The 15,927-nt window shown below is 34.6% G+C and overlaps 1 long non-coding RNA gene across 1 annotated transcript; it reads left to right on the top strand.

The window, feature by feature from the left end:
• The first annotated feature begins 5,010 nt into the window (after positions 1-5,010).
• On the top strand, positions 5,011-7,552 carry LOC141290359 (uncharacterized). The gene is made up of 6 exons (XR_012340108.1): positions 5,011-5,405; positions 5,917-5,982; positions 6,339-6,455; positions 6,589-6,653; positions 6,734-6,948; positions 7,033-7,552. It is a non-coding gene; the product is annotated as an uncharacterized lncRNA (long non-coding RNA).
• Positions 7,553-15,927: the final 8,375 nt, after the last annotated feature.

Genomic DNA, 15,927 nt, shown 5'->3' with positions numbered 1-15,927 from the left:
AATTGACAGAGCAGTCATTGAGTATTAGACTGTGTTTTAGGTTATTACATGCAGAGATTTTAGGTCCGATAATGAACACCTGTGTTTTTTCAAAATTTAGCAGTAAGAAATGAATCGCCATCCAGTTTTTTATATCAACTATGCATTCTTTTAGGTTTTCAAATTGGTATGTTTCGCTGGGCCGCAAAGAAATATAGAGCTGAGTATCATCAGCATAACAGTGAAAGCTAACACCATGTTTCCTGATGATATCTCCCAAGGGTAACAGGTAAAGCGTAAAAAGTAATGGCCCTAATACTGAGCCTTGAGGTACTCCATACTGCACTTGTGATTGAAATGATACCTCGTCACAGTTTGAACCATGCCAATGCACTTCCACTAATGCCAAAATAATTTTCAAGTCTATTTAAAAGAATGTTGTGGTCAATAGAGTAACTTTTGAAAGTTTTTAGAGGAACTTCCCCATGCATGTTGATTTGTTTTTGATTATAGAATTTGCCAAAGAGCCGAATTCAGTCAGCAAGCAAAACCTAATTGAATGCCTCTGATTGGCCACTGCATTTATAAACTCAACAGAATCGCTGTGTGCCCATTTATTTCTGATCTGTGGCCAGCAGCCTCATGGTGTGTGCACATTGGAAGCGAATGTAATAATTTGCACGAGTAGCGATGCCATAGAAGAACCATTTATGGTTCCATGAACCATGCAGTCAAAGGTTCTTAAAAGAATCTTAATTTATAATCTGAAGAACCACCTTTTGCCACAAAGAAATTTTTGTGAAACAGAAAGGTTCTTGAGATGTTAAAGGTTCTTTACGGAACCATTTAGTCAAAAAAAAAAGTTCTTCTATGACATCATAAAGCACCTTTATTTTTAAGAGTGTAGCCATTACAGAAATATTAAACTTGGAAAAAGACTTTAAGGTACAATTTCTTTTTATTTAAAATGATATGCTATGTTATTTGAACACTTACACCTTTTTGAGTCATTAATGTGCCAATTTTTGTTTGTAAATGAATTCCAAACACCACAAAACCACTCATCCCCACAGCTTTATTTTGAGATCAAAAACACTTTTCTAGCACTTGAAATACAATAGTGTATTTATAACTATCAAATGTTTGATGTAAATGGCATAAAACCTAAATACTGAATAAATATTATAAAATAGCTAATAAAATTTGTGGTCCCCTGGATTGTCTCACTGGTGTTACCATTTAACAAAAATTGTTTAATTTGAAATAAAAACCACACTGATGACATCACTTGACTTCCTTCTTTCTATTTCCCGAAGATCTATGAAAAAAGGCCCATGATAAGTCCAACCCAGGCTCATTGGCAATACGTGACTCTGCCTACATTTCTGCAGAACCTGAAATACGTATCTCCAGGTACATTTGGCTGCACTTTTCGGGTGAACCGTCCACTAGAGGCGCTAATGTGTATTTTTTTCCTCCGTTTTAAATACACGTTTATTAAAGGTTAGAAAGCAAATTAAACAGTGCTCGGTCTTCTCAGCATACAAAACGTTTGTATTAAACTTGTTAATTCCACATTTTTAAGGTGCCAAAGACACACGTCTCGTCTGGATTTATCCTTTAACTTCGATGGAGAGCAGTTGCGTACAAATACCACGCAGCATCTTCTACGGCAATTACGTCACCAGCCAGGCTCAGTTCGACCAGTCCACCTGATACGTGTACACCTTCAAGCAGGTAAGTGACCGCGACAATCTTTTCATTATTTTAATTATTTCGGTGTTTCTGCATCACTTCCATGGGGTCATGTGTTAAAACGGAAGCTTAGTGGAATAGTTAGCACGGCTGCTAACGTTAGCCTACGATTGACATTAGCCTAAGCATTACCACTGTAACTGTAGTTTTACTATAGTATTTATAGTATATGCACACTAACCACTAGCTTACTATGGTTTTACCACTGTAATTGTAGTTTTACTATAGTATTTGTAGTATATGCACACTAACCACTAGCTTACTATGGTTTTACCACTGTAATTGTAGATTTACTATAGTATTTGTAGTATATGCACACTAACCACTAGCTTACTATGGTTTTACCACTGTAACCGTAGTTTTACTGTGGTATTTGTAGTATAAGCACACTAACCACTAGCTTACTATGGTTTTACCACTGTAACCGTAGTTTTACTGTGGTATTTGTAGTATAAGCACACTAACCACAAAGCTTACTATGGTTTTACCACTGTAACTGTAGTTTTACTGTGGTATTTGTAGGATATGCACACTAACCACTAGCTTACTATGGTTTTACCACTGTAATTGTAGTTTTACTATAGTATTTGTAGTATATGCACACTAACCACTAGCTTACTATGGTTTTACCACTGTAATTGTAGTTTTACTATAGTATTTGTAGTATATGCACACTAACCACTAGCTTACTATAGTTTTACCACTGTAACTGTAGTTTTACTGTGGTATTTGTAGTATAAGCACAGTAAACACAATGCTTACTATGGTTTTACCACTGTAACTGTAGTTTTACTATAGTATTTATAGTATATGCACACTAACCACTAGCTTACTATGGTTTTACCACTGTAATTGTAGTTTTACTATAGTATTTGTAGTATATGCACACTAACCACTAGCTTACTATGGTTTTACCACTGTAATTGTAGATTTACTATAGTATTTGTAGTATATGCACACTAACCACTAGCTTACTATGGTTTTACCACTGTAACCGTAGTTTTACTGTGGTATTTGTAGTATAAGCACACTAACCACTAGCTTACTATGGTTTTACCACTGTAACCGTAGTTTTACTGTGGTATTTGTAGTATAAGCACACTAACCACAAAGCTTACTATGGTTTTACCACTGTAACTGTAGTTTTACTGTGGTATTTGTAGGATATGCACACTAACCACTAGCTTACTATGGTTTTACCACTGTAATTGTAGTTTTACTATAGTATTTGTAGTATATGCACACTAACCACTAGCTTACTATGGTTTTACCACTGTAATTGTAGTTTTACTATAGTATTTGTAGTATATGCACACTAACCACTAGCTTACTATAGTTTTACCACTGTAACTGTAGTTTTACTGTGGTATTTGTAGTATAAGCACAGTAAACACAATGCTTACTATGGTTTTACCACTGTAACTGTAGTTTTACTATAGTATTTGTAGTATATGCACACTAACCACTAGCTTACTATGGTTTTACCACTGTAACTGTAGTTTTACTGTGGTATTTGTAGTATAAGCACAGTAAACACAATGCTTACTATGGTTTTACCACTGTAACCGTAATTTTACTATAGTATTTGTAGTATATGCACACTAACCACTAGCTTACTATAGTTTTACCACTGTAACCATAGTTTTACTGTGGTATTTGTAGTATAAGCACAGTAAACACAATGCTTACTATGGTTTTACCACTGTAACTGTAGTTTTACTATAGTATTTGTAGGATATGCACACTAACCACTAGCTTACTATGGTTTTACCACTGTAACTGTAGTTTTACTGTGGTATTTGTAGTATATGCACAGTAAACACAACTCTTACTATGGTTTTACCACTGTAACTGTAGTTTTACTGTGGTATTTTTAGTATAAGCACAGTAAACACAATGCTTACTATGGTTTTACCACTGTAACTGTAGTTTTACTATAGTATTTGTAGTATATGCACACTAACCACTAGCTTACTATGGTTTTACCACTGTAACTGTAGTTTTACTGTGGTATTTGTAGTATAAGCACAGTAAACACAATGCTTACTATGGTTTTACCACTGTAACCGTAATTTTACTATAGTATTTGTAGTATATGCACACTAACCACTAGCTTACTATAGTTTTACCACTGTAACCATAGTTTTACTGTGGTATTTGTAGTATAAGCACAGTAAACACAATGCTTACTATGGTTTTACCACTGTAACTGTAGTTTTACTATAGTATTTGTAGGATATGCACACTAACCACTAGCTTACTATGGTTTTACCACTGTAACTGTAGTTTTACTGTGGTATTTGTAGTATATGCACAGTAAACACAACTCTTACTATGGTTTTACCACTGTAACTGTAGTTTTACTGTGGTATTTTTAGTATAAGCACAGTAAACACAACGCTTACTATGGTTTTACCACTGTAACTGTAGTTTTACTATAGTATTTGTAGTATATGCACAGTAAACACAACTCTTACTATGGTTTTACCACTGTTACCGTAGTTTTACTATAGTATTTTTAGTATAAGCACAGTAAACACAACTCTTACTATGGTTTTACCACTGTAACTGTAGTTTTACTGTGGTATTTGTAGGATATGCACAGTAAACACAACGCTTACTATGGTTTTACCACTGTAACTGTAGTTTTACTATAGTATTTGTAGTATATGCACAGTAAACACAACGCTTACTATGGTTTTACCACTGTAACCATAGTTTTACTATAGTATTTGTAGGATATGCACACTTACCACTAGCTTACTATGGTTTTACCACTGTAACCGTAGTTTTACTGTGGTATTTGTAGTATAAGCACAGTAAACACAATGCTTACTATGGTTTTACCACTGTAACCGTAGTTTTACAACAGTATTTGTAGGATATGCACACTAACCACTAGCTTACTGTGGTTTTACCACTGTAACCATAGTTTCACTGTGGTATTTGTAGTATAAGCACAGTAAACACAATGCTTACTATGGTTTTACCACTGTAACTGTAGTTTTACCATAGTAACTTTGATTTTACGGTGTACTATTTGTAAAGCACAGTAACCACAATGCCTACCACACTTTTAAATGTTTTTTGTGAAGTAATTGTAATTCAGTATTTTTTTTTTCTGTCTTGCAGTTAGGTCAGATCACTTACGCCAGCAGCTCTTTTAAGAAGCAATCTCTGGTAAAAGCCATCGCTGTATGAACTGTAATTCATAATTAATTTACACATAGTTTTGCTCTCTCTCTCTTTCTTTGGTTCATCATGACATTTTTAAAATCTCATAATTTTGACCAATTCTGTTAGAAAGCTGCTAGAATTAACAGGGAACTTGAACTCAAAGCTCCAAGTGCTGATCTTGAAGAAGCTGTCAAAGAGGCTGAAAAGTCCTTCAATGATTCAATCTTTCACAGTAATGTTGAAGACATTTAGCTATAACTGATTTGCTTTAATCAACGCATCCTTATTGTTAGTGTTAATAATACCTTTCCTTACAGTCCTTCCTCTCAAATATTTTGGTCACAGATTTTGTTTAGCACATTGTCTCAACATGTGTGTATTTCTCTTTGTTTCAGGGTAAAGGGAAGACCAAAGGAAGGCCTGTCATTGGATTTGAATTGGGCCATGTTGTGCATTTCTGGAAAAGACCAAAAGCAAAGGCAAACATTCCAATGGTATGTCAATGTTGGTCTGAGCACCTGGACTGAACTGTACTGCAGTTACATTTTGCACAGCATCTGTACATACCCTACAGCCCCATCAGAAACAACAACCAACAAAGTGTCATGTCGAAGTATTAATAACTAATACAATTTACCAAGCCTTGCATGTCTACTGATTATTTTTTTTATTTCTCCTCTAGTCAACACTCACTCCCATCTCTAACTAGTCATGTGAGAAATCAGACCTTCAGTTAATTTGGCCAAATCAGATCACTTAAAGCTGTTCACACCAAGAGCAAGAATTATAATGACTATTTTAATTGTTTATATTTCACACTAACAGAAAATAACATTCTTTTTATCATAAGCGTATGCTGCAGTTATGTTGTCTGCATTTAAATGCTCAGGCTATTTGTGTGGTGGATTTTGATTGGCTGTCAATGTTTTCATTGTTCAACATCTGGAAAAAAAAATTCTGAAAGAGATTCCAACCATATTGTTTCTGTCATTTTATGTCAAATAGCTGCGGTGTGGACTCATCCTTGGTGTGAAGAGGCGTTTAAACTGCTTACAACAAAACCATCAGCAGGTAATCATATTTAAAATAATTCATTTTAGTTTGCTGTTAAATAATTTTTTTTTTCTAATGCTGCTTGCTTCTCATTCTGTTAAACTTACACAATTCTGCCTATTTCTCTTCATCTTATTTCTTTACTCCCTCACTTAACACATTAGTTTGTGCTCTGTTGAAAAATAGAAGCTTAGAGTTTGCATGATGGCCTTTTCTCAGACTCTGAATAGAAATGTATACAGATGAACTCAGGAGACTGCTAGAGTTGCCCGGGAACTTGAGTTTGAAGTATATAATTATAACTGCTTAATTTATATGTTTAAACAACAATAATAATTAAAAATTGGGTCAATAAATATTGTATTGTTTTAAAGATGAAGACCAAAAAAAGCAAAGAAAATCAGTCCCGGCAAGCCAGTCCTGATGAATGAGGAATGAACATGGTCTTCTTGTGCCCAAACACAGAGCTGAAAATTTGCACATTTCTACTGGTATGTATGTATTCAAGCAATGTAGTTATACGGGTTGGGGTTAGGGTTATATGGGGTATAGCAATGGATGTTAATCTCTCAAAAGACAGCCGTTACCATTTTTCACATGCACTTTTTTTTTTTTTTTTTATAGCTCCTAGAATTGGCAAATCAACTGTGCTATCATCTCTGGAATTTGGGCAGGATTGGCCAAATATGGTGAGTACTAACACCTGCACCTATTCATCAACACTATTTCTCTGGAATTATTGTTGACTTATTGTTTTGTTTGTTTGAAGGAGGGTGAAGCCAGTTGACCATATCAATTCAATGGCCACCAGATGCAGCATTGCAGCCTGAAACCGCCAGTAAACTGCGATGAGGACTGCATTCCTGAACAATTCTACTGTGACAGCTCAGATGTTACGGCCCGTAAAAGTAAACTTCACAAATGACAACTGCAAAATAGTTGTGAAGGGATCCATTTGGCTCATATCTCCAACAAGAATCAATGGTAAGTCCAATGCAACAATTAAAAATAAAGATATATATTGTTTATTAATTTACAACACCCTAAATACATGTTATGTCCCTCCAGGATATTTACATCAGTTGGTGTGTGAGGAAAGCATAGAGGACCATCAGAGACTCCAGCCACCAGAGCCATGGATTTTTCTCATCGTTACCATCAGGCAGAAGTTATTGCAGAACCTGCACCAGCAGACACATTTTTCCACAGGCAATTAGACTGCACTGAACTTATACCAGAAACAATACACAGCACATCAAGCTCATATGCACTGCTCTCTATCAGTTGCACTGTCTGGACTCTAACTCGCTATTATTCTGCACCATGACATTCTGTTTGAACTGATTCATTCCACACTGCACTGCAAAGGTATGCGTACTGTGATTATTGTTTTAATTTCATGCTCTCTGTATAGCATACTATTTACCTTATTGTTCTCTACCTGTATTGAGTCCCTTATATGTGTGTGTTGCCTGCATTGAGCATTTGTTGTCTATACTTTCATGCTGCAGTTTTCACAAAAAAATGTCACCACCTGTACACTTGTGATCATGGTATTGTGACAATAAAGTGATATGATTTAAATTGGTCACATGTCTTTTGTCCGTCAGTTGTACTGTAGTGTGCTGGATAACAACTTCAAATTGTTCATGACATGGAAGGAGATTATTAAGATAGGGATATGGATAAGCAAGCAAGAGGAAGAAAACCAAGAGAGCTCTGATGATGAGCAGGAAACTGAATGTGATTCTATGATGCTCAAGACATTTAACCATGCATGCATTTGGGAGGTTTCATCTGGTTAAAATAATATGGTTTTAACATAACCCATTTTTATTTCTCTTGAATATCATTTGTCTTAATAGGCTACTTTAGCTGTCTTTATGATGTAGCACAAAGTATTGGATAATAAAGTATGGTAAATATTCTTTATTAGGAATGTTTGGTAAATACACCATTTAATTGTGTAAACAATACACATAATTACCATGAGTGTTTTAATCAAGATGCGACATTTGGTCATATTAATGACATTCAATACATGAAGGGAAGGCTGAAAGATTCATTAGAAGAGACTGCATGGACTACAGTATATTGCTACAGGCACTTTATGCACAGCTGAGGGTGATGGACCAGGGAAAGATCAACATCAATCCTGTACTGTATAATAAATAAGATGAGCATGCACATTACTGATGTTTTGCAAAGATGGACAAAGATGAGGAATATTTGACAAAGATACAAATGATGTCTTTTATATTATGATCCTTTGCATTGCATGAATTGTATAGCTTTTGCATAAACCACACGGTCTGTACCTTGTCTTACTGAATGACACACTGACATTGTGTGATAGTACAAAGAAGTGTCACAATATGTATTGATTGTTTAAACTGGTGTCTTCATTTCCTGTCATCACTCAATTCTTGCTCCTGATCTAATGAAATAAATGGACACAATTCAATTAGGAAATGTCTATTCTTATTCTAAGAAAACTATGACTTTCAACTTACATATTGGCAAATTTTTGAAAAGACAATCTAAAAAATGTGACTCAGCACAGTGTGCTGTCCATGATGAGAATAGATTTGTGTGTTTTGACTGCCCTTCAATCCCCAGGGGCCCAGTAGAGTCCCATGGAAGAGCAAAAAAATGAACATTTCAAATGGCTGTAAATCAGTGTCTGATTATAATGTCAAAGAGAAAATTGGCAGGACAACTACTTATGCTATGTTAATTACATATTGTTGGACACAGTTTTCAAACATTCATGGAAAGGTGGTATAAAGGTGTTTTAAAAAATGATCTTAGTAAAAAACCAAATTTCAGCATGCCTCTTAAATATGTCATAGATATTTGCACAGTGTACTTGTTTAGATAAACCTTTGTTCAAAAAAGATTGCATTTTCCACTATTTTAATAATAAACATTTTAAACTACATTACCCACAAACCTCTGCCATTCTATCTATAGAACACGAAAAAAATGGCGCTGTTATTTGTAGTTTAATTAAGATCTGCTTAGGGTTAGGGTTACGATCTCGGTAAATTAGGAAGTTCTCACAACATAGCAACACTTCGTTGTTAACTGAAGGTATTACTGATGTAATAAGAGCAACACGGACTTTGTAACATTAAGCGTTGTTTTTCATTTGGATTAAAAGATAGTCCAATCACAGCGAGTTCCAAATGGCAACCAAATTGAACAGAGTCGTCTCGTTTGCTTGTCCAAATATGGTCATTTATGACATGATCTTCCAGGTTCTTGTGGCAAATACAGATAATCAGTTCAATATTTATTTGTCCCCACTCAACATAAAACTGGAACAACAGATTGGATAGTTTGGTTAACTTGATGCAGCAATAGATTTATTGATTACCAGGATTATTTTATTTTATTTTTTAAAATAAGGGCATAATGGTTCCCATAGTAAATTATGTTCACACTAATATAAATTTATGTACAATATTTAAACTCAAAACTTTGATATAAATTGCTGTGAACAATAATTCAAAATGTTTCATTTGCTTTCAAAACAAAAAACATGCACCTCTAATGATTAAACATGAAGCTTTTTTCTACTGTTTAATTGTGCTTCTGTAACATTTACAGTGTATTAAGGGTAAACAATTAATCACTTCTGTTTCCTGGAAATGGACCTTACAAAATTGCAATTCTTAGACCTGCCAGATGAACTATAAGAATAATAAAAAATAATGAATCACACATTTTGTAGTCATTTCCCAATGTTTATTGACATATCAAACTTTTCACAGATAAAAAGTGCCCAGAACAGCATTCTCTCTCTCCAGTTTGTGCCATTACGGAAAAAAAAAAAAGACAAAACAAGCAGTTGATTGTATTTGAAATGCATTTGTATAGAGGTAATTAAGAAATAGGCAATAGAAAACCCCTTAAAAAGATTGTCTAATAGTCAAAAATAAAAAGAGAATTTGTTTGCAGAAAACGTTAAGATGCCAAATAATATTCAATGCTTCTGTTTAACAAACTAATAGGCAAACGATGATTAGAACAATATTTCAATATTTTACAATTATTACCTTTAAAATATATCTGTCCTGTAATCGTTGTTTGCTTCTATTGTGACTAAATGCAAGACAAATTACTGGTTAATAACAATTATAATTTTATTATTATTTGACTTTCTCCTCTACAGGCAACACCCTCATCTCTACTGTGGACACTCCTGTCACTATCACTATATGTATATATATCAGTAGTCTGTGAGAAATCCTGCAAGACAGGAAGAAAGAGAATTTATCACATGATGAACAACAAAAACATTGACAACAGATGGCAGATGACTGTAGCGTGTATAACAGTAAACAGAACGCTATCGTCCGTTGGTGTGGATGCTAAAATAGTTCTTATTGTTGTTCTTGCTCTTGGTAAGGACAGCTTTAAGCAATCTGATTTGGCCAAATTTACTAATGATCTGATTTGTGACAAGATAAACTAGCATTTCCAGACTTGTGCTTCTTAGACAGATGTGTTAAATAAAAATCAACATAGAAAGAAAGGCAGACTCTGAGGTGTGGGCAGATATCATGTACTGTTAGAACAGGAAGAGGCAGTGAAAATTTGTAAAGGTTAATATAGAGAGAATATGATGGACTTAATATAAACTGGATTGGTATAAACACTCTGACTACTTACAATGGACACAATTAACATGAGAGTTGAGGCAATGGCCAATGACACAAGTACAAGTGAAAAATCATGGAATATTATATGAGTACACTTGTACAATATCATATACATTTGCTGGCTTGGTAAATTGTATGAATTATTAATACTTCGACATGACACTTTGTTGGTTGTTGTTTCTGATGGGGCTGTAGGGTATGTACAGATGCTGTGCAAAATGTAACTGCAGTACAGTTCAGTCCAGGTGCTCAGACCAACATTGACATACCATTGGAATGTTTGCCTTTGCTTTTGGTCTTTTCCAGAAATGCACAACATGGCCCAATTCAAATCCAATGACAGGCCTTCCTTTGGTCTTCCCTTTACCCTGAAACAAAGAGAAATACACACATGTTGAGACAATGTGCTAAACAAAATCTGTGACCAAAATATTTGAGAGGAAGGACTGTAAGGAAAGGTATTATTAACACTAACAATAAGGATGCGTTGATTAAAGCAAATCAGTTATAGCTAAATGTCTTCAACATTACTGTGAAAGATTGAATCATTGAAGGACTTTTCAGCCTCTTTGACAGCTTCTTCAAGATCAGCACTTGGAGCTTTGAGTTCAAGTTCCCTGTTAATTCTAGCAGCTTTCTAACAGAATTGGTCAAAATTATGAGATTTTAAAAATGTCATGATGAACCAAAGAAAGAGAGAGAGAGCAAAACTATGTGTAAATTAATTATGAATTACAGTTCATACAGCGATGGCTTTTACCAGAGATTGCTTCTTAAAAGAGCTGCTGGCGTAAGTGATCTGACCTAACTGCAAGACAGAAAAAAAAAATACTGAATTACAATTACTTCACAAAAAACATTTAAAAGTGTGGTAGGCATTGTGGTTACTGTGCTTTACAAATAGTACACCGTAAAATCAAAGTTACTATGGTAAAACTACAGTTACAGTGGTAAAACCATAGTAAGCATTGTGTTTACTGTGCTTATACTACAAATACCACAGTGAAACTATGGTTACAGTGGTAAAACCACAGTAAGCTAGTGGTTAGTGTGCATATCCTACAAATACTGTTGTAAAACTACGGTTACAGTGGTAAAACCATAGTAAGCATTGTGTTTACTGTGCTTATACTACAAATACCACAGTAAAACTACGGTTACAGTGGTAAAACCATAGTAAGCTAGTGGTAAGTGTGCATATCCTACAAATACTATAGTAAAACTATGGTTACAGTGGTAAAACCATAGTAAGCGTTGTGTTTACTGTGCATATACTACAAATACTATAGTAAAACTACAGTTACAGTGGTAAAACCATAGTAAGCGTTGTGTTTACTGTGCATATCCTACAAATACCACAGTAAAACTACAGTTACAGTGGTAAAACCATAGTAAGAGTTGTGTTTACTGTGCTTATACTAAAAATACTATAGTAAAACTACGGTAACAGTGGTAAAACCATAGTAAGAGTTGTGTTTACTGTGCATATACTACAAATACTATAGTAAAACTACAGTTACAGTGGTAAAACCATAGTAAGCGTTGTGTTTACTGTGCTTATACTAAAAATACCACAGTAAAACTACAGTTACAGTGGTAAAACCATAGTAAGAGTTGTGTTTACTGTGCATATACTACAAATACCACAGTAAAACTACAGTTACAGTGGTAAAACCATAGTAAGCTAGTGGTTAGTGTGCATATCCTACAAATACTATAGTAAAACTACAGTTACAGTGGTAAAACCATAGTAAGCATTGTGTTTACTGTGCTTATACTACAAATACCACAGTAAAACTATGGTTACAGTGGTAAAACTATAGTAAGCTAGTGGTTAGTGTGCATATACTACAAATACTATAGTAAAATTACGGTTACAGTGGTAAAACCATAGTAAGCATTGTGTTTACTGTGCTTATACTACAAATACCACAGTAAAACTACAGTTACAGTGGTAAAACCATAGTAAGCTAGTGGTTAGTGTGCATATACTACAAATACTATAGTAAAACTACAGTTACAGTGGTAAAACCATAGTAAGCATTGTGTTTACTGTGCTTATACTAAAAATACCACAGTAAAACTACAGTTACAGTGGTAAAACCATAGTAAGAGTTGTGTTTACTGTGCATATACTACAAATACCACAGTAAAACTACAGTTACAGTGGTAAAACCATAGTAAGCTAGTGGTTAGTGTGCATATCCTACAAATACTATAGTAAAACTACAGTTACAGTGGTAAAACCATAGTAAGCATTGTGTTTACTGTGCTTATACTACAAATACCACAGTAAAACTATGGTTACAGTGGTAAAACTATAGTAAGCTAGTGGTTAGTGTGCATATACTACAAATACTATAGTAAAATTACGGTTACAGTGGTAAAACCATAGTAAGCATTGTGTTTACTGTGCTTATACTACAAATACCACAGTAAAACTACAGTTACAGTGGTAAAACCATAGTAAGCTAGTGGTTAGTGTGCATATACTACAAATACTATAGTAAAACTACAGTTACAGTGGTAAAACCATAGTAAGCATTGTGTTTACTGTGCTTATACTACAAATACCACAGTAAAACTACAGTTACAGTGGTAAAACTATAGTAAGCTAGTGGTTAGTGTGCATATACTACAAATACTATAGTAAAACTACAATTACAGTGGTAAAACCATAGTAAGCTAGTGGTTAGTGTGCATATACTACAAATACTATAGTAAAACTACAATTACAGTGGTAAAACCATAGTAAGCTAGTGGTTAGTGTGCATATCCTACAAATACCACAGTAAAACTACAGTTACAGTGGTAAAACCATAGTAAGCTTTGTGGTTAGTGTGCTTATACTACAAATACCACAGTAAAACTACGGTTACAGTGGTAAAACCATAGTAAGCTAGTGGTTAGTGTGCTTATACTACAAATACCACAGTAAAACTACGGTTACAGTGGTAAAACCATAGTAAGCTAGTGGTTAGTGTGCATATACTACAAATACTATAGTAAAACTACAATTACAGTGGTAAAACCATAGTAAGCTAGTGGTTAGTGTGCATATCCTACAAATACCACAGTAAAACTACAGTTACAGTGGTAAAACCATAGTAAGCTTTGTGGTTAGTGTGCTTATACTACAAATACCACAGTAAAACTACGGTTACAGTGGTAAAACCATAGTAAGCTAGTGGTTAGTGTGCTTATACTACAAATACCACAGTAAAACTACGGTTACAGTGGTAAAACCATAGTAAGCTAGTGGTTAGTGTGCATATACTACAAATACTATAGTAAATCTACAATTACAGTGGTAAAACCATAGTAAGCTAGTGGTTAGTGTGCATATACTACAAATACTATAGTAAAACTACAATTACAGTGGTAAAACCATAGTAAGCTAGTGGTTAGTGTGCATATACTATAAATACTATAGTAAAACTACAGTTACAGTGGTAAAACCATAGTAAGCATTGTGTTTACTGTGCTTATACTACAAATACCACAGTAAAACTACAGTTACAGTGGTAAAACTATAGTAAGCTAGTGGTTAGTGTGCATATACTACAAATACTATAGTAAAACTACAATTACAGTGGTAAAACCATAGTAAGCTAGTGGTTAGTGTGCATATACTACAAATACTATAGTAAAACTACAATTACAGTGGTAAAACCATAGTAAGCTAGTGGTTAGTGTGCATATCCTACAAATACCACAGTAAAACTACAGTTACAGTGGTAAAACCATAGTAAGCTTTGTGGTTAGTGTGCTTATACTACAAATACCACAGTAAAACTACGGTTACAGTGGTAAAACCATAGTAAGCTAGTGGTTAGTGTGCTTATACTACAAATACCACAGTAAAACTACGGTTACAGTGGTAAAACCATAGTAAGCTAGTGGTTAGTGTGCATATACTACAAATACTATAGTAAATCTACAATTACAGTGGTAAAACCATAGTAAGCTAGTGGTTAGTGTGCATATACTACAAATACTATAGTAAAACTACAATTACAGTGGTAAAACCATAGTAAGCTAGTGGTTAGTGTGCATATACTATAAATACTATAGTAAAACTACAGTTACAGTGGTAAAACCATAGTAAGCATTGTGTTTACTGTGCTTATACTACAAATACCACAGTAAAACTACAGTTACAGTGGTAAAACTATAGTAAGCTAGTGGTTAGTGTGCATATACTACAAATACTATAGTAAAACTACAATTACAGTGGTAAAACCATAGTAAGCTAGTGGTTAGTGTGCATATACTACAAATACTATAGTAAAACTACAATTACAGTGGTAAAACCATAGTAAGCTAGTGGTTAGTGTGCATATCCTACAAATACCACAGTAAAACTACAGTTACAGTGGTAAAACCATAGTAAGCTTTGTGGTTAGTGTGCTTATACTACAAATACCACAGTAAAACTACGGTTACAGTGGTAAAACCATAGTAAGCTAGTGGTTAGTGTGCTTATACTACAAATACCACAGTAAAACTACGGTTACAGTGGTAAAACCATAGTAAGCTAGTGGTTAGTGTGCATATACTACAAATACTATAGTAAATCTACAATTACAGTGGTAAAACCATAGTAAGCTAGTGGTTAGTGTGCATATACTACAAATACTATAGTAAAACTACAATTACAGTGGTAAAACCATAGTAAGCTAGTGGTTAGTGTGCATATACTATAAATACTATAGTAAAACTACAGTTACAGTGGTAATGCTTAGGCTAATGTCAATCGTAGGCTAACGTTAGCAGCCGTGCTAACTATTCCACTAAGCTTCCGTTTTAACACATGACCCCATGGAAGTGATGCAGAAACACCGAAATAATTAAAATAATGAAAAGATTGTCGCGGTCACTTACCTGCTTGAAGGTGTACACGTATCAGGTGGACTGGTCGAACTGAGCCTGGCTGGTGACGTAATTGCCGTAGAAGATGCTGCGTGGTATTTGTACGCAACTGCTCTCCATCGAAGTTAAAGGATAAATCCAGACGAGACGTGTGTCTTTGGCACCTTAAAAATGTGGAATTAACAAGTTTAATACAAACGTTTTGTATGCTGAGAAGACCGAGCACTGTTTAATTTGCTTTCTAACCTTTAATAAACGTGTATTTAAAACGGAGGAAAAAAATACACATTAGCGCCTCTAGTGGACGGTTCACCCGAAAAGTGCAGCCAAATGTACCTGGAGATACGTATTTCAGGTTCTGCAGAAATGTAGGCAGAGTCACGTATTGCCAATGAGCCTGGGTTGGATAAGTCCCTTTTCAGTT

The sequence above is a fragment of the Garra rufa genome, chromosome 17, assembly GCF_049309525.1.
Source record: "Garra rufa chromosome 17, GarRuf1.0, whole genome shotgun sequence".
Lineage (NCBI taxonomy): Eukaryota > Metazoa > Chordata > Actinopteri > Cypriniformes > Cyprinidae > Garra > Garra rufa.
Note: the sequence above shows the minus strand (reverse complement) of the source record. Positions and strands in the feature narration are given on the sequence as shown.